Below are 22,500 nucleotides of genomic sequence, written 5' to 3' on the forward strand. Positions count from 1 at the left end.
TCAAGATTGGGAGAGTAAAGTTGTGACCTGAATTGAAATATGATAATATCTGAACAAAAACCTGAAATAGACTGGTGAATCAAGGTTATCATAAGATTTGCTATCTGATATATTCAGTGTTCTAATACAAGATTATTATTATTATTATTATTATTATTATTATTATTATTATTATTATTATTATTATTATTATTATTATTATTATTATTATTATTATTGAAACTAATCTTAAAAATGTATTATAAATGTAGATGCGTAAATTCACCTTTGATTTGTGGTTTTATAAAAAAAAAGAAGTGGGAAATGGCCTACTCCAACTTTCTTCGCTTGAATACATTAATCATTATTATTATTATTATTATTATCATTATTATTTATTATTATTATTATTATTATTATTATTATTATTATTATTATTATTATTATTATTATTATTATTATTATTATTATTTGCTAAGCTACAACCAAATTTTTAAAGCAGCATGGTATATAGTAGGGCGGATAACGTTAAAATTTTACCAAAATAGTTCATCTTATGATACAAGTATCAAACTTTGCATGATGGCTCTTTATGGCTTTCTTGTGAAAATAAAACTGTGAGCCAATCAAATTTTTAATTTTTTCAAGATGACCTCTACATTATTGAGATGGCGGCAAAACCCGCGATTTTCCATATGCAAGATTCTGACAAGTGGGTCATATGAAGCACTTTCTATGACAAGTGGTCTAAATTTCAAGGAAAACCACTATATTTATGTCAATAGTCACAGTAAATACATTGTCGAGAAAATTCTAAAATGCGTTTGCTCAATATTTGACCCAAATTATTCATTTCATTAGTAATTGGGTGGTTAAACTTGATATTTTACCAAATTAGTTTTTTTGATAATTCAATTATACAAATTTGTGAATTTAACATTCTGACAGCGTAATTAATATTGCCTATAACTCACCAAGAGTTTTTTACGAAACGGCGGTCAAAAACAAAATAGAGGCATAAAAAAGTTGGTTATCCCAAACAGCTCATTTCGACTATATCCGGGAAATGAACATGAAATGGATGATAAAATGAATATGAAATGATGATGAACTGGACTAGAACACAAGGCCCATAGGGTCAACCGGTTTAGAATATTAAATGGAGGGATGGGTGAGGTCTGGCAATTTAGCCTACTGCAGGGGACACTACAAATTTAACGAGCTAATTGATTACACTAGCAGGGCATACTGGTGCAACTAGCTGCCGTGAGAGTCGATATGAGGTTTAGTGTCTGCGTTATTAAGTCTCCTAAATATACATCTATTCGCCCCATATATAGCCAAGGTGTCGTACCTGAATGGACGGGAGTGTGCCAACAGGGAAAAGCCAAGCCAAGAAGGACAGGGCTTTTGTCCTTTGGATGGTATACAGATCGCACGAGAGTTAAATGGCGCTGGATGAACGATCGTGCTAGGCGTAGAGGTAACAGCATCGAACCTAGTCGTATCCCATACAGTAAACTGTATTTATAAGTTGGAGGTGGTAAAAGTATTATCCGTTGGCCTTTGAACTGTTGAAGTATCAAATTTGTGCTGTAGTTGCTAAATAAAACTTAGGATAGTTAATCTCAATTGACATTTTTTGCTTTGTATATATATGTTGTGTTATTTAATTTTGAAATGTCAAAAAGGCTTCGTTTGGAAATATCTTAATGCTTAACAGCTCTATACAACAGAGAAAGAAAGTCACTACACGGTCTTGAAACAATTACGGACCAAGAAAGAGTTGACACTGGCGATAAACTTGCATTTGCAGAGCTAATAACACATATAGTGGAATGCAAAAGAGCCAATCCTGGAGGTATAGTTCTCAAACTGGCAGAAATATTTTTGCTATATGAACGAAGACTAAGTGATTTTTCATCAGCTTCAATAAAGGAAAACAAAACAAGATTAAAAGAGAGAATTCTGTCTGAGCTGCCAGACCTACACGCATGCCATTGAGGTCGAGAGATAATGCTTGTCTTCGATATGGATATTGAGAAAGCTCTTGTAACTGCCTGCGAGTATACTGATGTCATGTAATTGGCAAAGACAGCAGAAATTGTTCACAGCACAAAGTTCAATTTACTGATACTCATAAACCTGAATTGATATCAGAAGCTATTCCAGATATATTGCTAGAATTAGTATTTGTGATTGAACATGACCCTGACATCGAATCCTAGATTGAAAATGGGGTCACGTATTCTGATCTCGCAATTGCTCAGTTATTGCTGTTCAGTTACCATAATAGAGTCAAAGATAGCAGCATTCGACAAAACCATTCTTCAGATCGTTGCAATCATTAGTGTTTCATTGTTTGCAGACTGGAATATAGAAAGTCTATGGATTGCTTTGGAAGGATTTGAGATGGATCCCTGCACATGAAATATCTAGATCATTACTATGAGATTCAGGGCTTCTGTAACACGGTTTTTTGGACTTTGCTCCTTATCAAAACATCGGATGTAGCTGAAAGTTGACATATGTATATTTTACAACCACACAAAATTTTTTTCAGAATTATCAATAACCTAAACCCGATAGTTTTAATTTTTATAGAGTAGAAATGCTCTAGCCGACGCCATGGCCAGTGATAACGAGCCAAGAGTTGGAAACATTCATTACGTAAGCAATGTAAACACCTTTTGACAAAATTTTGCCCCGCCCATCCACCAGACACCCATTCACCTTGTTCCATCGGCTCTGAAACCCATAACAGTCAAGAACAGCTAACAGGATTTGGAATTGCCCCCGTGGTTGCAAAACTGCATTCGTCTTAAGACTTGCAACTTTATACAGTCAAGAGAAAGCCCGTGGCCATATTTACTATAGTCTGAATAGGTAATTATTCAGTTTCAGTTTAAATCCAATGTTTATGGTCTGATTTGTATTTAGCGTAATATGATTAAAATACTTGTCATACAGGCTTTAGAACATTTCCTTTAACTATTCACTATGCCACCAAGAGAGAGAGAATGAGAGAGATTGTATGTAAACAGTCTTTATATAACTATTTTTTGTTAAAATAAGAATTTTGTGCTAAACTCTCCATCAGACCAACGGATCATCCGATATGATTTTTTTTTTTCTTCTTCTTAGGCTGTATGACCGTGTTGGCTATGTTTTGGGCATGACTGCATTTTGTAAATAAATCAGAAATAGTTTTAGGAGATTTATTTGTACATCTAATGGGAATTTATAGAAGTAAAGTGAACATAATTCATTTATCCTTTAAAATAATTACTACATGTAGCAAAACAAATAGTAGTAAAGATGATAATGCAATGAAGGAATGATACAATACTTTATCTTTAGCTTCAACATCGGCAATAACATACCCAGTTGCCATAATTTGTCAGCTTAATGAAATAACTTATCATCTAATGTTTAACTCAATTTCTGAGGAGGCCATGGCTTATTGCACAGTGAAAAAACATTACAAAGACTTTATGAATGGCGGAACGATACATAAATGTGGGTGGGGTACCTGTGCTACCGTATTAATACTACTGTAGCGGTAGTGCCGCAACAGTATTATACATGAATTAAACGTTTACGCCAGCTGTTGGGATCCTTGAACACTTCTTAAAACTACTCGAGAAATGAGTTTTTAAAGCCAGAATTTAAATTTTCCGATCCAACAATACCCATGATAGCCTTCAGTGTTATCCTGAATTATAGCCAGGCCAAAGTGGGTGGAGCCTCGTGAAGTCATCATTCTGACGATAATTATTGGTGAAGGTTTAAAGCCAAAATACGGTACCGGCTATTTTTTTTTTTTTTTTTTACAGTAAATAGGTAGGTAGATAGACAGTAAATAAAAATTGCTTGACATTGGATATAGCAGTAATCAAATCAAGCTTGTCTACTACGTTTTTGAAAATTACCAACTATTCCCTACACCTTGTCAATCTGATTGTGACCTATAAAGTAGACTGTTATATCTTAGGAAACTTATTTTGGGAGTTAGACTAATAATCGAAGTGTTTTTGTATTTATTAACATATTTTGTTGGTTTGTTCATTGTGACAATTATCAATGGAGAGGTTTCAGAGTTCATAAAGGTGTACTGCTTTGCTTTGATTTAAACTTTTGTGTCATTGTTGGTAGAGGTATAGCCTTCATTACGTATAGCCAATCATCGATCGAGAAAGAGGAAAGAAATGCCGCCATAGGTTACGTAACGAGTGGGTTCGAAACCTTTTCTCTGAGTAAGTTAGCCCGTCTTCAAAAAACGTCACTTTTACATTATAACAACCAAATTTATTCAACCTACGTAACGCAGAATATAGTCAAAATTTATGTGTAGATATAATGTGCATTCAGAAGAAGCATTATATTTATGAAATTCATAGATAAAAAAATATTGTGAAAAAACCGTGTTACACAGGCCCTGAATCTCATAGTAGGTCCTGAAGCAAGAGGATTGCCATTTTTTCACGCCTTCTCTGGTTATGATATAGTGTCAACATTTGTTGGCAAAGGTAAGAAATCGTACTGGCAAGCATTTAATGTTTATCCTGAGTCAACAGCGATTCTACAAAACTTAGCTCGCCTACAAATGACTTATCATTTTCTGTTATGAGAGTCATTGAAGAATTGGTTGTGGTGATGTACAGTCGCTCAAATACCACAAAGTCGATGAAGCAAGATTTGAATTATTTACACGAAAACTGAAGGCTTAAAATGTCATCCCACCCTCTAGGGCAGCTTTAGTAGAGCATATGAAGCGAGCTGTTTTGCAAACGGGGAACACATGGGGTCAATCTGTGGTTCGCATTATGAAATTACCTTCACCTGGAAGTTCTGGTTAGCAAAAAGACGACAGTTTGGACGCCATATTGGACCAGCTGGCACCCAATAGCAGCGTCATGTCAACAGCTCTTGAAATGATGATGTTAAAGGATTTCTACTGGGAATTGTAAGTGCTATAGGTTAGGATTGCAATGCACAGCGTTATGTACCTTCCGGCATGTTCTTTGCATAGTTTTCACAAAATAGTATTTACAGTGAATACTGACTTAAATATAGATGTTTTACCTCAGATCTAGGCCCCTGGTCATCGAAATTAATTCCCATGGTCAATTTGTCAAATTCTGGAATGGGATATTGCCGCCATTTAAAAAAAAATGTAGCGGCCATATTGAAAAGTGAAAAAATTGAGTGGCTCGCAGTTTTATTTTTTATTCACATTACGAGGAACCTTTGTGCAAAGTCTTATGCTTCTATCATAAAATGAACTATTTTGTCAAGTATCCGTTCCACTAATTAGCCTAAGGGCTTTAAGAGAGAAAAATAACTCAGTGGGGGAAGGCGAAAGTGAAAGAGAATATTGTGCCAGATTAAACCCTTAACCTAAGAATAAGAACAATTGTTTTATTTTGGATTGTCCTTCTCCTAGAAGAGTGGCTTACCATAGATAAAGAGTCTTATACTCGTATCAAGTGGAAAGCAGCCACTGAACAATTACAGAGCAGAAGTTAACCCCTTGAGTGAAGGAGACATTTTAGGATATCAAAAGTGTTGGTAGGTATATAAAGAAAAAGAAGAATGTAAAGAATGGGACAGACTATTTGGCATGGCCTATGTGTTGGCGAAGGAATAATGAGTAGTAACCAGAGAGAAAGATCAAATACAGTACTATCTGATCAGTCAAAAGAACCAATAACTCTAGCGGTACCGTCTTCATATAATTTCAGATACTTTTATTAATATATTCATTTTATATAGATATCTTTGATAATTTTATAAAAAAAGATATTCATTTTATATAGTTATCATAGATATTTTAATGAAGAATGGTTAATTTTATATTAGTATCATAGTGGGTAATATTAATCTAACCATGACATTTAAATTTTTACCTATTTCATTGAAATATTCAACACATTTTGTGCCTGGAACAATCGATAGATACAACCCAATTCACTAGTGTGAGAAGAGCTTTACATGACAATGAATTTGAGATTTCGTGAAAACCTTTGCATCTAAAATAAACTTTGGATATTGTATCGAAATATCCACATACTATATACAAAGCAATTGCCAGACTTCTGTGGGAGCTGAAAACTGTCTCTGACACATTTTGAATAACGGAAACCTCACAAAGTTCAGTATGAATAATGTAGTGTATGGATTAATCTTTTGTTTCATAGACTGACAGTGAATTAAGATTAAACATATTTCATATCTTTCAACGAATATACCTCATTTATACGAAAAAAGAAGTAACACCCATTGAATCTTATTAAGTTACTAGTTCTTTTTACCATTACCCATGTGGAGTTTTTTATTTAATGTTTCACTATAATATATCTATAACTATCCACATAATGCACTTTATATATATACACACACACGCGCACAAATATATTTATATGTATATATATATATATATATATATATATATATATATATATATATATATATATATATGTATGTGTGTGTGTGTGCGCGCGTGTTTGTGCGTGTATATATATATATATATATATATATATATATATATATATATATATATATATATATATATATATATATATATATATATATATATATATATATATGTCTATATATATATATATATATATATATATATATATATATATATATATATATATATATATATATATATGTATATATATATATATATATATATATATATATATATATATATATATATATATATATATACATATATGTATATGTATATATGTATATGTATATATATATATACAAATATTAATATGTATATATATTTATGCATTTATATACAGTATACATATATATATATATATATATATATATATATATATATATATATATATATATATATATATATATATATGAATATGTTTATATTTACATATACATGTATCTAAATATATATATATATATATATATATATATATATATATATATATATATATATATATATATATATATATATATATATATATATATATATATATATATATATATATATATATATTCATATATATATATATATATATATATATATATATATATATATATATATATATATATATATATGTGTGTGTGTGTGTGTGTGTGTGTGTGAGTGAAACACAAAGCCCTGCAGTAACATGCATATCTCTCTCTCTCTCTCTCTCTCTCTCTCTCTCTCTCTCTCTCTCTCTCTCTCTCCCTCTCTCTCTCTCTCTCTCTCTCTCTCTCGTAATGAATATAATAAATTACTAATAACAGTGAACAAGACTGAATAACCTTTCTCATATTTTACTGTTATACTGGAGGCAGCGGCAGTGTTTGAATATAGATCATAATTTCCATAATCGAAATAATTCGTCGAAGAAGTACAGATCAAATGTTTCTTAAACTACAAAACATAATTCAAAGTGTTTTTATGATTTCAGGAGAGAGAGAGAGAGAGAGAGAGAGAGAGAGAGAGAGAGAGAGAGAGAGAGAGAGAGAGAGAGAGAGAGAGAGAATGTTCGTCCAATTTCTAATGTACATAGATATTTTGATAGCCTCAATCACCTAAAATTCTATAATTATGCCCAGGTTTTGGTTACGAGGGTCACCATTAGAACTTAATGCATGTTTGAAATAAATGAGGAATTTGTTACTTTCTCTTTTAGGATTCTAACTAGTGAGGTTTCACCTGCGATGCCTTAACTCGAAGCGTCTTTGCTTAAATTTCATATATATATATATATATATATATATACATATATATATATATATATATATATATATATATATATATATATATATATATATATATATATATATATATATATATATATATATATATATATATATCGCTGTGTCCGGGTAAAAGGACGGACACAGCTTTCCGCGCAAACGAAGGAAATAGTGAAGAATACTGGCGTGAACGAGAGGACAGTGAGGCGCTTGGTGGCGAAGTACAAGGCAGGAGGTAGTGCCGAGGTCCTTTCTCACTCCCAGGCTGGTTCCCCTCCCCGGAAGATTCCTGATCGTACTTTACATATATTAAAGCGAACCCTAGAAGAAAATCCAACATTAACGGCTAAGCAACTGAAATAACAGAACCCTAAATTGTTGAGCGACGTCAGTGTTCGTACGATTCAGGAAAACCTGTCGAAGCGCCTCGACTTCGAGAAAGTGATCGCGCGAAAGAAGCCCGCTGTAACTTTGAAACAAAGGCAGAGGAGGGTTGCTTTTGCCAGGACATACAAGGATTGGACCTTGGAGCAGTGGCGTAGTGTCTTGTGGAGTGACAAAGCGACCTTTTGTGTGAGTGAGACGACCGGGAAAAAAGTGTGGCGGCGAAAGTGGTCAGATCCTCTTAAGCCTAATCTCACGGCCAAGACAGTTAAGCACCCAGCATTGCTTATGGTCTGGGGTTCGTTTGCCTACAGTGGTGCCCCAAGCCTTGTTGTTTTGCCTAAAGGCATAACGGTTAATGCTGACCGCTATTTGAACATTTTAAAAGATAATTTAGCGGATTGTTTTGCGGCTACAGGAGCTGAAATTTTTCAGCAAGACGGTGCCCCTTGCCATACGGCTAAAAAAGTGAAAAAGTGGCTGGAAAATAGCGAAGTGAACTATATTCCTGATAGGCCAGGTCAAAGTCCTGATATTTCGCCCATTGAGAACCTTTGGGTGATAGTTAAAGCCCGCCTTCGTAAAGAAGTGACGACAAACGTGACACTTCTCGAGGCGGCGCTCCATAAGGTGTGGGCGGAAATACCTGCCGAAATACTCCAAAACCTCGCCGATAGTGTTCCTCGACGACTTTTGGAGGTCAAGAAGAGAAAAGGCTATCCTATAGACAAGTAGCAGGGATATTGGTGAGTGTTCAATTAAATTTTTATTGATTTATATTGTGTATTAGTGTAGATATGGGGGAGGGGCCAAAATGAATGCACGGCGGATGCTGTCCGTACAGACCGACCCGCGCTGACTGTATATATATATATATATATATATATATATATATATATATATATATATATATATATATATATATATATATATATATATATATATATATATATATATATATATATATATATATATATATATATATATATATATATATATATATATATATATATATATATATATATATATATATATATATATATATATACGTGTGTGTGCGTGTGTGCATTTTTATTATTATTTTCTCGCATTGGAAAAATACAGACATCTGACGAAAGATTTCCCACGAGTGTCGGCGTTCTTTTGATTCTCTAACTGTACGTCTGATTATCATCAGGCTTGAGGAATAAGTGGTAGATTAGGGTTTCATGACTGTATTTATATGAAACCAGCTTGGTTTTATTCCGGGCATCAGATTTTCATTAGATTGGATTACCCTAAGGGGGAAGATAGTATTATTCTTATCATTATCATCATTAACACTACCATAGATAAATGATTAATTGTTACCTATTTGGGTCGCTTCACGTGAGCGATTTGATTCACACGATTTTTTTTTTTACACAGATTAGGTCAGAATTTTTTTTTATAGTTCGCTTGGTTCCAGTGTATCGGCTTATAGAAACTACGAGGCCACTCGGGGAAAATCCACTCATGTGAACATATGCCTCTTAACGAGCAAAAATTTTCCCGTGCGGAAAAATCCTATCTCTACTATTAAAAACGCTATGTTATACGTTGTATTGATTAATATGTTCAGAAAAAAGCTGGAATAGTTTGCATGGAAAAATATTAGAGTCAAGCTTCTGAAAAATATCTCTCTTAAACTTTTGCAACAACTTTAATGCTGCCTTATAATGATATATAGAACTTCGAAGTCAGTTATTCCTTATCTCTTCATGATAGATGTGATGAAATTGAAACCTCGATTAGGTAATTTTAGATTTTTATATAATCTTCGCTAAATGTCGACACCTCCAACAAAATAAAATTTTCTGGCCAATTGAAATTATATTAATTTCGAAATTTTGCTTTACTGATCATTGGTGAAAAAAAAAAACTATATCACAATAAACTCTAGTTAGAAAATAATAATTACACTTCTTTGATAATACAATTTGCTTATCAAGAAATTTCTATAATATATTTCACATTTCCTTCAAAGATCATAAAGATTTAAAAAAAAATAAAAAAAAAATAAAATCTAATTACTTTTACCTCCGTCTTCAATGAGTGCTTAATGTATCAACCGGTGATATCTCTTATTTTATTTTCCAGAGGAAGTACGACAAAATATTGTTATTTTACCCTTTATATATATTAAGGTAGAAATAATATGTTATTAACGAATGATATCTTGTGCATTTTACCTGCCGTGTATGCTTTTGGGAATGTTATTATTTGAGGTGAATCAATGGGCTTTACCAGGATCCACTCAGAGGTATGCATTATAATGGAAGAATAATGTTTCATATTATGCTTTATTTGTATCTCTCTCTCTCTCTCTCTCTCTCTCTCTCTCTCTCTCTCTCTCTCTCTCTCTCTCTCTCTCTCTCTCTCTCTCTTTTATATATATATATATATATATATATATATATATATATATATATATATATATATATATATATATATATATATATATATATATATATATATATATATATATATGAATATATATATATATATATATATATATATATATATATATATATATATATATATATATATATATATATATATATATATATATATATATATATATATTACACATATATCGGATAAGTATATGTACCTTACAGTGCAGATTTAGATTATAAACAAAATACAAATCAGGGTTTGTATCGATAAAAAGAATGATGATAAAAAAAATTATCCCTACTACAAATTTTGTAAAAGGGACGTTGTACTCAAGGGAGTCAATACCTACTGAAAAAAAAAAAAAAAAAAAAAAAAAAAAACACTTCACAAGAAAAAGAAAAAAAATAATGACAGGCAAAAAGTTTCATTGGTCTGCGTTGCATCAAAATAAAACTTCCAGCCATCGCTATAGTGCTTTTCGTCTCCATTTATCATGGAACCTTTCTGGGTAAGAATACTGTACCAACAGTGTGTCACACAATTGTACATAATTATTTTGTATATATTATGGTTGTATCTGTGCTCTTCCCTCGCACTTAAAAGAACCTGAATGATCATGTCTCCGTTTTGCTCAGTAACATTATCTGTCTCTCGAACAGATCATGTCCTGTTGCCTTGAGGTTTTGTATATAAAGAAGAGTGTTCCTTAATAAATACCTCAGTCGTTTCCAATCTGCCTTTGAGTTCACAACTCCTCTCTCGGCCTGTCACATTGGTGACCCCGGAAGTTGACTCGCTCCCACCGCCTTCCACCCCCACCCCCTCGCCCCTTCATCGTTGGTACTATGGCGGACTCTACGGCAGTTGGTGCTGCGGCTGCTCCATTCAAACTTTCATCGTTTGCCAGCGGAGAGGCCTTTGCTTGGTTTCAGCGCGCAGAAGTCCAGTTTCGTATCAGGGACGTGACTCGCTCAACCAACAAAGCGGATTATGTTCTCGCGGCGATACCCGAGGACACCTTCCCAGAAATATCCGACTGGCTTCGTGAACAAGGAGAAACCCCAATAGTGTATGACGACCTCAAATCATACCTTCTGCAGCAGTACTCGCGGTCGCCAGCCGCCCGTATAGCAAAGCTTTTTCAGCTCTTGCAACAACCGTTGGGGGACCAAAGGGCTTCGCTTGCCCTCAGGGAAATGACCAGTATCGCTCGCCTTCAACCTGCCGCAAACGGCTCTCCTCGTGAGGTGAACCTACTCCGTGCCCTTATGATACGCCGTTTACCTGAACCTGTGCGCGCTGCCATACCCGATGTCGATAGTTTACCCATAAATGACTTGATGACCGAAGCCGACGCTCTTATGGACAGCCAATTCAAGACCTTGATCAACGCCTCCACCCCTGACGACGAGGATGCCTATTCAACGTCAACCGAAGCTGACATGAATGCCGTAGGACATACACGCCTACCCTGTGACGTGCCGAAGCGGCGACAAAGCCGCCCACCACCCACCAATCGCTCGCGCCCCAACGAACGACTTCTACAGCCACTTACTACCTCCCATCCACCGCAGTTTTGCTATTACCACTTCAGATTCAGGGCAACCGCGAAGAAATGTGCCAAAGATTGTCAGTGGCCTAAAAACGTGTAAGTAGGCCATCGCTTGTGGCGGTGGCCTCCCATGTTTCTAATCTTTTCTTTTTACAGGATGCAGGAACGGGCGTGCAATTTTTGGTAGACACGGGTGCTTGTCGTTCTCTTTTGCCAAGGAAACTCTTCAAGGCACAACGTAGTCTGTCTACATCTGCCGACATCCGCTTGGTAGCTGCCAACGGATCTGCGATACCCACCTACGGTTATGAGAGCCTCACATTATCGTTCGGAAACGGTAAATTCAATTGGAAGTTCCTCGTTGCTGACGTCACAATGCCAATCCTCGGTGCGGATTTCCTCTCTCATTTCCACCTTCTGGTCGATGTCGCCCATCGATGATTGGTCAACGCAGACTCGTACTTGTCGACACCACTTCAACCCGCCCCCTCTAACTTCGCTCTCCACATCAGCACACCCACGGATGCCTACGCCCACCTCCTCACGTCGTACCCGGAAGTTTTCCGTCCAGAACTTCGCCAAACGCCCACGGTTCCTGCCAAGCACAGTATTTATCACCATATCAAGACGACGGGACCCCCAGTCTTCGCAAAATTCAGACGTCTGGCACCGGAACGATTGGCAGCCGCCAAACAGACGTTCCCCGAAATGGAGAAAATGGGCCTTTGCCAAAAGGCCTCCAGCCCATGGTCATCACCCTTACACATCGTTCTGAAGAAAGACGGCTCCCTCCGTCCGTGCGGGGATTACAGGCGCCTGAACATGCAAACAGAACCGGATCACTACCCCCTCCCAAACATTGCCGATGTAACCTCCTACCTGCACAAAGCAAAGGTTTTCTCTAAGCTCGACCTCCTGAAGGGGTATTATCAGGTGCCTATGAACCTAGAAGACATCCCCAAGACCGCCATCACCACTCCGTTTGGCACATACACCTTCAATTACTCCTGTTTTGGCCTTCGTAATGCTAGGGCAACGTTTCAACGTCTCATGGATGGCATCTTAGGGGACCTCCCTTTCTGTGTATGTTATGTGGACGACATATTTGTGTTCTCCTCCTCAAAAGAGGAACACCTCCGTCACCTGCGCATCGTGCTCGACCGCCTGCAACAAAACGGCCTTGTAGTCCGGTACGACAAGTGTACCTTTGGCCCCAACGAAGTGTCGTTCTTAGGGCACCGTATCACTCCTGAAGGAGTCCATCCCCTCCCTGAGAAGGTAGCAGGCGTTCAAAATTTCCCCACGCCCTCGACCATCAAATCTCTGCAGGAATTCTTGGGCATGATCAACTATTATCACCGTTTTCTGCCAGCCATTACCGCCACTCTTGCTCCCCTCTACGCCTCCCTTAAGGGCAAGCCAAAGGACCTGAAGTGGGATCCCCTTCAAGAAGCAGCCTTCTGCAATGCAAAGAAGGCCCTATCAACTGCTGCGGCTCTCACTTTTCCTATCCCACACGCCCCTCTCCTTCTCTCCACCGATGCCAGCGACGTCGCTATTGGTGCAGTACTCGAGCAGGTGGTCAAAGGCTCGCCCCGCCCATTGGCTTTCTTCACCAGAAAACTGTCCAAGGCAGAATCGGGTTATTCTACCTTCGATCGAGAATTGCTGGCGGTGCACTTGGCTGTCCGTCACTTTCGCCATTTCTTAGAAGGTACGCCCATCGTCATTCGTACAGACCATATGCCTCTGGTGCACGCCTTCACTCGACAGTCTGACGCCTGGTCCGCCCATCAACGCCGACATCTCTCCGCCGTGGCTGAATACAATTGCACCATCCAATACGTCCCTGGGAAAATGGATCCCGTGGCCGATGCCCTGTCAAGAAACACGTTGGCTGCCGTTCAACTGGGATTGGATTACAACCCCCTGGCTGAAGCCCAACGACAGGATCCAGAGTATCAAGCTTTTAGGACATCCTGCACGTCCCTCCGTTGGGAGGATTTTCCCCTCGAAGACTCCAACACCACCCTCCTCTGTGACGTCAGTACTGGTAGACCGCGACCTTGGATTCCTGCTCCCATGCGCCGACAGGTGTTTGATTTCATCCACGGCCTTTCACATCCCTCGTGCCGTTCTACTGCACAGTTGCTGAAGGCAAAGTTCATTTGGCACGGCATTTCTAAGGATGCTAAGGATTGGGTCCGTGCGTGTACTTCTTGCCAAACTTCCAAAGTACATCGACACACCTTTCCTCAACCTCAACGTCATTTCGCACACATTCACGTCTACGTTGTAGGCCCCCTACCCACATCACAAGGATATCGTTACCTGTTTACCGTCATCGACCGCTCCACTCGTTGGCCTGAAGCCATTCCCATGGAAACAGCAACGTCCGCCTCATGTACATCTGCCTTACTCTCTGGATGGATTTCAAGATTCAGTATCCCTGAGCATATTACTTCTGACAGGGGAACAACTTTCACCTCTCAATTATGGACATCATTAGCGAATCTCTTGGGCATCATCCTACATCAGACAACGGCCTACAACCCCGCCGCCAATGGAATGGTTGAACGTTTTCATCGCACCCTCAAATGTCCCGCTGCAAGGATTGCAACTGGTTTACTCGGCTTCCCTGGGTCCTCCTTGGACTAAGGACCACTCCTGAAGACGCCCATGACGTCTCGGCAGCCGAAATGGTGTATGGCGACCCGTTGGTCGTCCCTGCCGAATTTTTTCCTTCTACGACCTCCTCCGACGATCTCCAGCGCATACGTCACGTCGTGGGAAAAGGTACTCCATGCCGAAAGAGTTAAAAGCCACCAGCGAAGCATCACATACCAACGGACTTGCACTCTGCAACGCACGTCTTCCTGCGCAACGACACCAGCAAGCCACCACTAACGCCCCCTTACACGGGCCCTTTCCTTGTGATCCGACGCAGTCCGAAAGCATTCCTCCTAAACATTCGGGACAAAGAAGACTGGGTCTCCATTGATCGTCTAAAACCTGCTTATCTTCTGCCAGATGACCCGCCTACAGTTCGCCTCTCTAGATCAGGGCGCCCTATTTAACATGTACAGTATATCATTTTTAGGGGGGGAGCCATGTACCAACTGTGTGTCACACAATTGTACATAATTATTTTGTATATATTATGGTTGTATCTGCGCTCTTCCCTCGCACTAAAAAGAACCTGAATGATCATGTCTCCGTTTTGCTCAGTAACATTATCTGTCTCTCGAACAGGTCATGTCCTGTTGCCTTGAGGATTTGTATATAAAGAAGAGTGTTCCTTAATAAATAACTCAGTCGTTTCCAATCTGCCTTTGAGTTCACAACTCCTCTCTCGGCCCAACACAATACCCACCACTTCCTATAAATCCATTTTCATGCAAAGAATGCGTCCACATTCCAAAAATAATATAAGAGCTTATCAGTCATGAACTTTCAAAAGCTTATTTTTATGATATATATATATATATATATATATATATATATATATATATATATATATATATATATATATATATATATATATATATATATATATATATATATATATATATATATATATATATATATATGCGAAAGGTTAGATGAACTTTCCAGATAAAATGCGCAATATATTATTTGAAAAAAAAAAAATAAATTAAAGTTGAGTAGTTTTAAGGGGAAATGAAAAGTTTGTTAAAGGTTTTGAGATCCCTAATTTATCTCATTTTTATGCACTAAATAAATTTCCTCGCGAAGTCAATTAAAAGCCTTTTCTATCTTGCTTCATACAGCCTATGGAAAAACCCTTGTTTATTTCCTAACTAGTAAGTTCGTACCATTTTTTTAAATCAACATAATGGATACCTTAGATTTAATAGAATAGAATTAGTAATGTCGAGATGACCTCAATAGATTTTAGTTAAATGGCAGTAAAATACTGCAAGTTTTAATTCAATAAGGAATATCTACTGAAAAGTTTATATGAGAAAATAGTATCCTCAAAGCATCCAACCTTCCTTGAATTGATCTTTCTACCGATATAAACCAAGTTCTGAATATGTTTGTTTAATAAAGGAAAACGGCAAAACATTGAACGCCCCTCTCTCGGCTTTTTTTCTCTTTTTTTCTTTCAAAATAAGTTAATTTTGAGGTAAAAAGATTCAGGCTCTCATGGACAAATATTTTTCATCCTTAATTTAACTTTGTTCATTAATTTGGATTTATGTAAATATGTTTTTTTTTTTTTTTTTTTTTTTTTTTTTTTTTGTAATTGCAAAAGTAGGTTATATTTTAAGAAGAAATGTCAGTTTGATTGGCCATCTAACTAATAATGTATTTTTTACTCCTAACCAGGCATGGATAAATCCTGAAATAGTTATAAGTTGAGAGATTGAAATGCTTTAACCACGAGGATGAAAACAAAAAACACTAAAGACTCAGAAACTCATGAAGTTAATGAGCTTCAGCCGATCATCCTTGAATGGCTAATTAATGGTAAATGTTCCCTAATTTTAGTCATAAAGAATGAAGAAGGAAATCTCAAATTTTGGAAAAAAGATACATATTCCCAGTAATATTAATAGAATTAATAGTTGGGTTCTTCTGAAAAAAAATCTAGAATAGGTCATAGGCAAATAGGCGGGCAGACTGACAGACTTCATAGTCTTTATACCAGTAACAGAAAACCAGACACTTCTATCCTCGTACTCAATTAAATGCATCTTTCATCTGAACGTAAATATATAAAAGTAAGATTTATCTATCTAATCAGAGAAAGAAATCGTTGAAGCATGACTCGAGAACTTCATTGCTAAGTAAAATGCATCTGACAAGAATAAATGAGTTCTTAAAGTGGTAATTAAGGAAGCAAACATTGGTTGAGCGAGGAAGAGGGAGCTAATGATGTTGATAGATAAAAAGGATGAAGAGGAAATACTTAATTTCTCATTCATTTTTATGATATATATTTGTACTTGGATATCATCCTTATCTAAAATAATAGCGATTGTTTTATACATGTTTTAATGCATTCAGTGGCTCATCTAGTATCTAATGTGTCATTTATGAGTTATTAATAATATTGTATATTTTTGTGAATTATTTGATCATATCTTTTATAACAGTAGGGAAATTTAAGTCTGTAATTCATTACATTCTGCTGTAGAAAAAAAAAATATATGAATTGAACCAACTTCAATATTATTATTATTATTATTATTATTATTATTATTATTATTATTATTATTATTATTATTATTATTATTATTATTATTATTATTATTATTTTCTACGCTACAACACTGGTTGGAAAAGCTGGATGCTGTAATTCCAAAGGCTTCAACAGGGAAATATCCAAGTGAGAAAAGGAGATAAGGAAGCATAAAATAGTGTGTCTGACAGTACCCTATGGCACTACCTGGTACTAGAGAACAATTGCTTTATTTTGGAGTATTATTCTTCTACAGTAGAAGAGCTGCTTACCATGGCTAAAGAGTCTCTTCTAATGTTACCAAGCGGCAAGTAGCCCATGAACAAGTACTGTGTAGTAGTTGACCCCTTGGGTGAAGAAGACATTTTCTGTTATTTATCTGTTACCAGATGTATGATGGGACAAGATAATGTGCAAAGAATATGCCAGACTATTCTGTGTATATGTAGGCAAAGAAAAAGAGATATCCAATACACTACTATCTGGCCAGTTAAAGGACACAATAACTCTCTAGCTGTAGTATTTCAACGGGTGGCTGTTGCCTTGGCCAACCTACTGTCAGAAAAAGAAAAATATATTTCGATCTTACTATGCTAGAGCATATAATCATAGAAGTTTGCATAATGATTGATCTTTATTTCCTAAGAGGACATAGGTCAGTAGAACTTTACAGAAAAAAAAAAAAAAAAAAAAAAAAAAGCGAACGAGGGTACTTTGGCCAATAACCATTTTTTTTTCACTTCAGTGTGTAAATACAAATGTTACGATGTCCAGAAAGCAATTAGACCAGAAATTACCCTTGGACAACCCCGGCCCTTTTTGCGGAAGGGATTGAATATTGAGAGCGGCCATTACCGAAAAAGATATATTTTCACTTTTTTTTTTTTTTTTTTTTTTTTTTTTTTTTGGGGGGGAGGGGGGTATCCTCCAAACTATTGAGGGCACACATGAAAATTAACTGCCTGTACAATTATTATCATGTTTACTGGACAAGTTGGAAGTATTTCACAGGTGGGAGAAATTTTACATGTAGGTTTTTTTTTCTGAACCTTCTTTAGCTACAGAAGACTCGTGGGATGTATACGACCAAATCGTGTATCAGATGAGGGTAGGGCAATGAAGATTAAGGAGGGAGTTGGTGAAAAAAAGTGGAAAAGGACAAAGATGAAGTATTGCTATGGGAATCTGATGACGGAAAAACTAAAATGTTAACAGATGATATGCATATTTTTCTATGTGAAAGAGGATATAACTTATGACGCTGTTGCCAATGTAGCTTTTTGTGATATAAAAAAGAAATAATTGTCAGGATCTGAAAACAAAACAACAAACACTAAGAACAGGGAAGCTGGCAATGATGCTCGTGAATTTATAAAGGCTGGGAGGACAGGTAACTGGTGGCTGTATTTGAAGTCAACCAAGATATGTTTCCACACTTTGCTGCTGTTAGCTACAACTATGCAAAATGTGGATACCTCTACCTTCAAACCTACTAAGAATTATATCCTTGTCCCCAGCATCTCGAAAGAAGGAATTAGAAGCTCTTCTGGAATATATATGATAAGAAAACAGCTTCTTCTGCCAGCATGCAAAACACAAGGTTTACTGAAATCATAATACACAAAGGATTTGGAAAAAAAGAAATAAAAAGGTTTTACTGTCAGCATATTCAGTAGCACTTTACACTGAAGCTCTATATACCTTGGTCAACAACTTCACAGGTACCTACTGGAATAACATTGAAGGATTATTTCTAACAACAGCAACTTATTATTTCTTAGATCTTCAGAAGTTCATTGATTATATAGCGAAGCAAAACAGATTCACAGAAGATGGGAAAAACGAGCTCAAGAACACTACTACTGGAGTCATTGTATATTGCAAAGAGAATGTAGAAAACTCTGTTGTTATTGCAACAAAAAAATTCAGAATACACTGACATGCCAAAGAATGGGAAATCTGACCCTGAAAAAAAAATTGGGAAAGCAAAAACATTTGCAATTATAAATAAGGGTGATAAAATAAGAGGCAAGTATTTCCACATTTCTTCTGAAGAACTGTACCAGCATCTATTGTTAATTTTTTGTATCAGAGGATTAGCATTTCTAGAAATATTTGCATATGAACTTGCTCATATGTCAGCTGCCCTCTTCCATGATGACCATGTAAAAATTCGCTAAATCTCAGTAATCCAGCTACATACTGAATGAGTGTGAGTGTAAGAGAACGTTTGAGCATACACATATAATCATAGAGATGTTTCAGGTTGTATATAAGAGTTGTGGGTATATTGTACATGCTGCATTTTATTAGTATCAGAATCAACGACGATGATATACAAAAAGGATCAACAATAAATCACAAATACCAGAAAGGACTCATATAATGACTCTTGTTGGACGCCCAAAAAAAACTTTCACAAAGTTTTTGTGGCAAGAATTATCATCCGCTGGTTTACGTTAGAGGCAGCTGTTGAGTATTTCTGTGATTTATAGTCGTCTGAGATTCAGTGATTCAACTGATATTCGTACAGGATCAATACCCAGTGGAAATATTACCTTCTATGTTGCATTGTTGCTCGGAAACTTTGTTGTTTAGACAGCGAATACGAGAGAAGAAATGAGAAATAGGTATAAAGATCACATAAAAGTTAACGGTGATTATAGTCAATATTGTCGTATTAAAACCTGATGATATCAAATAAAAAAGTAATATTTTCTAATAGTTATGACTTAATTGGTTTTAACATATAACGGATATAAAATTACAAATAACAAGAAGAAACACATTAGGGATCTAATAATAAAGGTAACTGAGAGATCGAAGGTGGAAACTTTATCTTATATAACATATTGAAGACTTTGAAGTGTTAGGTAACATTAACCAAAGGTCTTTCGTCTGAGGAAAGACGCTGTTTTTCGAATAAAACCGATAATAACCAAAATGTTGATGGTGACAAAGTTTTAATTCTATTAGCTATCTCACGGGTCTTTTTGAAGTATCACGAACGAAAAGGAAAAGATTTCATGAAATCTAAGATTCCATTGGAAATAGATAGACAAAAATTTCATCTCTTTCACGAGATATAAGGCAGAGACTGCAAGCATGATTCAGTCTCATTCGTGATTGATGTCTTTATCTTATTTTAACTCTTTTTTTTTTCGTATTCTTCCTATTTCAGGTTCTCTTTTTATCAGTTCCTAAAGTTACATTTCGCTAGTTACCTAATAATCTATCTTTATAGCAGTATGTTTATCCTTACCACTTCTCTCTGTCAATTTATATATCAGTGATATTACAAATATCAAATAGCATTTTCTTTCATCTTATACAGACGTCGGATATCTTATGATAAAGGATACTGGTATATATAACTAATTTTTACGCGCTATAGAACAGTTAAAAAAATAAAAGAGAGAGAGATAAAAAAATATTTATACACACACACACACACACACACACACACACACACACACATATATATATATATATATATATATATATATATATATATATATATATACATATATATATATATATATATATATATATATATATATATATGTGTGTGTGTGTGTGTCTGCATATATATATATATATATATATATATATATATATATATATATATATATATATATATGTGTGTGTGTGTGTATATTCTATATAGCTAAATACTACCGTGAGTAGTTACGCGCATGAGAGCAAAAAGTCTATTAGTATGTATATAAATAAAGCAAAGAGACAGGTAAATGATAATCTCATCACTTTCAACGAGGATTTAGACGAGTTAAAAAAAATATATATGTAAATATAAGGTAACATCCGTTTTACTTATCAAAACTAAACTCTAAAAACAAGTGATTTCCCTGGGTATATTTCCGCAACATTTCCAAACTACATTGCCACTGACAAAGCAAAATTCTTCGTCCTAATCAATCCAACACTTGTGTCAGGTAAAAAATCATGGGCAAAATTCATTACAGACGGAAACCAATAAAACTGAACGAGGGGAGAAACTCCTCTGGAAATGTAGAGGAATTTATATTACGACTTTTAATCATTTCAAATCAGGTGGCAATGGGTTAAATCGTTAGAGCCTAATTGAAATACTCCATTCTTTCCACCATGAATTAAACGGTTCAAGGTTCCTTATATTGCTAAAAGATTTTCTATATTCAATCTTCAGAAAAACCAAACGTACAGTTGTGTAGAATCCAATGATCAGAGGTTTAAATCTTTCCGTAGAAATAAATGGAAATTCCGGCAGTCTTAGTTGACTCGCCATGAGAGTAGTGGCATGGGGACATTCTTTCACTCGGTCCCCCAACCCCCCTTTTTATGCAAAAACTGGAAGGGTGCATGACCAAGATATGACTTGGATTCATGTAGGTCGATTTTTTTTTTTTGGGGGGGGGGGGGGGAACGAAAAGAAAGAAAAAAAATATTTGACATGCTGTAAAGGGGTATTGTTAATAGTTGGACAAGTGCTGTGAACAGCAAAAACACATATTTTTTATACTAGTATATAATTTTTAACCACACATAAGGCTTTATTTCATATACGTACTTATAATGTTTATCAACCGACTTAAGAATCATTGATGATTCCAGGAACTTTTTAAAATCTTTTACAAATGTAAAAAGAAAATTTTGTCGTCTTATCCCCATCTTTTTCTATTCCTACTTGAAGTTTTACTTATAATATGTAAAATTAATTGTGTTAATTTTTCCACTCATTGGCTTCCATTCAGGAACAGTCAATTTTATTCAGCATTTTCAATGATGAAATGTTGGGGAAATTAAATTTCTTATATCTAGATGTACAAAGATATGATAATCAATCAGTTTAATTATGTGTCAATTATAGCCATCTTCCTTTTGATAAATTTATTACCCTTCACTTCGCAATACTGTATAAACATCACATATATTTACATGATAAGTCGTCTATTAATATAAAACAAAAACAAGCAAAGGTGACCGTTTTGTTTTTATCACTGATCTACAAAAAAACAAAAAAATATCAATTAACTTTATCATAAAACATGAAGAGAAAACTCACAATTCCTTTGGGATGTTCCACTGTCTTTTTTTTCTATCTTCAACTTGCTTTCATGTGACAACTATTGATTTATTTATTACATCAATCACTTTTATATGTACATATTACTCCAGAAAAGAAATCAATTTATAGTGGAGAAATAATAACTTCCAGGTATCGATATGAAAA

Source organism: Palaemon carinicauda, chromosome 4 (assembly GCF_036898095.1).
Source record: "Palaemon carinicauda isolate YSFRI2023 chromosome 4, ASM3689809v2, whole genome shotgun sequence".
Lineage (NCBI taxonomy): Eukaryota > Metazoa > Arthropoda > Malacostraca > Decapoda > Palaemonidae > Palaemon > Palaemon carinicauda.